Raw genomic sequence first — 3,579 nt, 5'->3', positions numbered from 1 at the left:
AAAAAAAAAAAAAAAAAGAAGGAAAAACAGAAAAAACGGCGAAGAAAGGGCATCAATCCTCCCCTGGCCGATGGATGGACGATCGTTGCGGGTGATGATGATGATGATGATGATGATGATGATGATGATGATGATGATGATCTACGAGTAGGATTTTCTGGAAGGCAGGGGAGGAGATGGGGAGGAGAGGGCAGGCACGTGGCGAAAAGAGAGGCGCCTTCTCCGCCCGGATTAGTTCGAGAGAGAGTCCTTGACTTTTGGAATGCGGACCACTGGGGTCCAGGCTACGTCCCAGGTAGTAGCCCATTGCTCTCGTGTATCCGTACGCGTACTCATACGAGCAAATGCACGGATACGGGACCTGCACGCGCGCACACACACCTCCGTTATTCTTGGGGGCCGACAAACCGAGATAAAAGGACCCCGTGACTCCTCTCAGGGGGTTGCTACTCCCCTGCTGCACTGCACCTGCTCCACTCTTTCTCTCGGGCTTAATTATTGCCGTGAAAGAGGCCGAGGGGGAGGAGGAGGAGGAGGAGGAGGATTCCTGCGCGTTTGCGGCCCTGTTCTAAACGCCTTTCAAAACGGTCGATGAAGAGGGGGGGAGAGGATGTGGAGAGGGAGGGAGAGAATGGGAGAAGAGGAAGAGTTGGCCAGAGGAGAGGGATGATTGACGAGGCTTTTCGACGAATTATGGCCGACCTCGGCCGATTGTGGGAACCGTGGCTTCAGGATGGACGTTGATAGCAGGTCGAATGTGGGTCATTGGATTGGAAAAGCCGCTTTCCTTCCTATGATTGGGGAAGAAAGGAGGAAGGGAGGGAAGAGCGAAGGGAAAAATTTTTGGATTTGGAGTGGATAATGAATTAAAAATGCGATGTTTCTCTTGGAAAAGTTTTAGTTTTTAATTTACACTTATTTCTCAGGATTATTATATGGAGAAATAATAAAATCTTCTTATCATAATTTAACACGATTCCAATGGCTTCATTAGTATACGAAAGATAATCGTATTGCTTAAAATGAAGTATTTTATAAATGTTCACGATATAAAGATATCCAAAAAAAAAAAANAAAAAAAAAAAAAAAAAAAAAAAAAAAGAAAAAAAAAAGGAATTTCGAAACGATTTCGACAAAAAATTGCAAAATCGGCCATAAATCTTTCTTATAATAACCATTAATTAAAACGATCTGAATGACTGCATTAAACAAAAAAAAAAAAAAAAAAAAAAAGAAAAAAATTAAAATAATCGTATTACTACATAAGATAAATTATCTCGTGGATACCTGAGAAAAACAAGCAATAATACGTGTATCAAGGGTAATCTCACCGTGAAGGTAGCCAAGATAGAACGCCGATATTGTAACCGAGAAAAAAAAAAAAAAGAAAATTACGAAATCGAACAAATTATCATTCTCACCATAAAAGAAAAAAAAAAAAAAAAAAAAAAGAAGAAGAAGAGACACCTGATTCGTGGATACGTCCGTGAAAAAGTGCAGGAGAAGAGCGTTTTTACGTAACAGGTGTAAAAATAGTCCAAGAGAAGACGATGTTTGTCTAGCTGTCTTGAGAAAAAAAAAAAAAAAAAAAAAAAAGAAGAAAAAATCGAAATACTTCACGTCTCTATATGAATAATCTTTCATTTTCGAATTCCTGGTGCACGAGATGTATTAACGATCTATTCTTTTTCTTCTTGTTTCAGGTAAGAATCCGACACGCGGAATTGCATTAACGTCTTCATCATCGATAACGAGTAAGTCGAATAAGAAATTCAAATTAATTTTCCTTTTTTCTTCTTCTTCTTCTTCTTCTTTCTTTAATATCGATCGAATAAAAAAAAAAAAGAGAAAAGGATTAATGTATCGTTGTTTAAGAGGCTACGTTATATATAAATATATATATCCGGCGAAACTTTCGACAAATTGCACGTGATTTTTAACCCGTCCGAGGAATATGGATAATAGTCTGTTTTTATCGTGGCTCTGCTAAACGTTTGCAGAATTCTTTATCGCGAATCTTGGACTTGGTGTCCAAAAAAAAAAAAAAAAAAAAAGAAAAAACCCAGAAAATTGATTCGTTGCGTCTGGTGCGTCGTCATTATATTATAATAATTATCCGAATTTCGTATATTATATCGTTCATATTAATTCATCTCCTATTTATTCAACGAACCAAATTTGTAGATTAATTTTCTAGATCTCTTGTTTCATATATATGTATATATATATTCCAAAGTTAAGATATTCGAACGAAACTTTTCTTCAAATATTTGTTTAAAAAATTGTATTTCGCGCCTCGATTATCATCGATCGATGCCTCGATACCGATCCTCGGGAAAAATTCGATCGGAGCGGAGAGAAAGGAAGAGCGGGCGCGAGAGGGTTGATTGGCCAACGTCAAGCGTCAGTTTGCTAAACGCGGCGAAGCTGCATAGCAACTCGTCGTCGTTGCTTCCAAGAAAAAAGGATGATTATTTACCTGACCAGGTCAGCGGCACGAGGCGCTAGAACCTGATGTCCAGACGCTGCTAAACGATCGAGAACTTTTTTAACTCGCGAGATAGAATTACCGACATGATATCATTCTTAATTTTTTCCTTTAACAAAATTATCGAAAAGAAAGGAAAGGAGAGGAAAGAAGATTTAAAATTGGAACGATCGATGGATCTTCTTCTTTCGATCCATCCAGAAGAATTCTCTCATCCGTGAAGCGGTGGATGAATGAAAACGCGAGATCTCGGTTATAATAATGAATCAGCTTGTTCGCGAATCTAGTATGCAGAACGGTTCGATAAATACCGTTCAAGGTCGGGTATTTACGGCAGCCTCGCAAGGTGTGCTCCTCCTCCTCCTCCTCCTCCTCTTCCTCCTCCGTTTCTTTCTCGAAACGCTCCGTCTGCGAGAAATGTGCAAAATCCTCCTCCTCCTCCTCCTCCTCCTTCTCCTCCTCCTCTTCCTCTCTTTTGCTTCTCGCCAACTGCTGTGTCAGAGATTTCATGGTTCGTCAATTTGAAACAGTGTTTTCCAACACACGTTTCGATAGTTCTTTTTTAGCCGAATGATACAAGCTGCAAGTTTCTTTTTCGTAATTACACGAGAATAGGATTTTTGATCAAAGCGAGTGTATTATATTTTTGAGAGAACAATGGCAAGCAAAGATTACATTATGTATCCCTCTCTTTGCTATCCACTTATTCGAAATTAGAGTTGCTCGATTTCCTCCACCATGGGATAATTAAGAATTAATTAGATGGAGGAGCAAACTTCAAGAAAATTTTATATTGTCGAACGGCCACCTTCTCCACTTTGCCCGTCATTCGGGAATGAATAATTCATGGCACAAGAGCGCCCAAAACGTTAGATCGGTTTTCCACGATCCGTGGAAATCGTGGCCACCAGAATCAATGATGGTAAATAATTCGAAAAAGCTTCTGACGGCCCCTTTTTATTTTTCTTTTCGCGCGTAATTTTCGAGACTTCAAAGCGGCGAGATTTTTTCTTTTTCTTTTTTTTCATTGGAATCGCGATTCGAACGTTTTTTCTTTTCTTTTTCCTTTTTTTTTTTTTTTTTTTTTTTTT

The 3,579-nt window shown here is 39.1% G+C and overlaps 1 protein-coding gene across 4 annotated transcripts in view; it reads left to right on the top strand.

Annotated features, from left to right (window-relative positions):
* Window positions 1-3,579, top strand: part of LOC122712654 — an 80,331-nt gene that overhangs the window by 45,797 nt on the left and 30,955 nt on the right. Inside the window, exon 1 of one of the 4 annotated variants that reach the window (XR_006346376.1) lies at window positions 1,728-1,754. The exons of the other annotated variants lie outside the window; for them this stretch is intronic. The gene's annotated coding sequence lies outside the window, so the exon portion shown is untranslated. Of the gene's footprint in view, window positions 1-1,727; window positions 1,755-3,579 lie in introns of those variants that run through there. 4 annotated transcript variants of the gene reach the window in all.

Source organism: Apis laboriosa, unplaced genomic scaffold (assembly GCF_014066325.1).
Source record: "Apis laboriosa isolate Shangri-la unplaced genomic scaffold, ASM1406632v1 scaffold204_cov149, whole genome shotgun sequence".
NCBI lineage: Eukaryota > Metazoa > Arthropoda > Insecta > Hymenoptera > Apidae > Apis > Apis laboriosa.
This window is presented reverse-complemented; position numbering and strand designations above follow the sequence as displayed.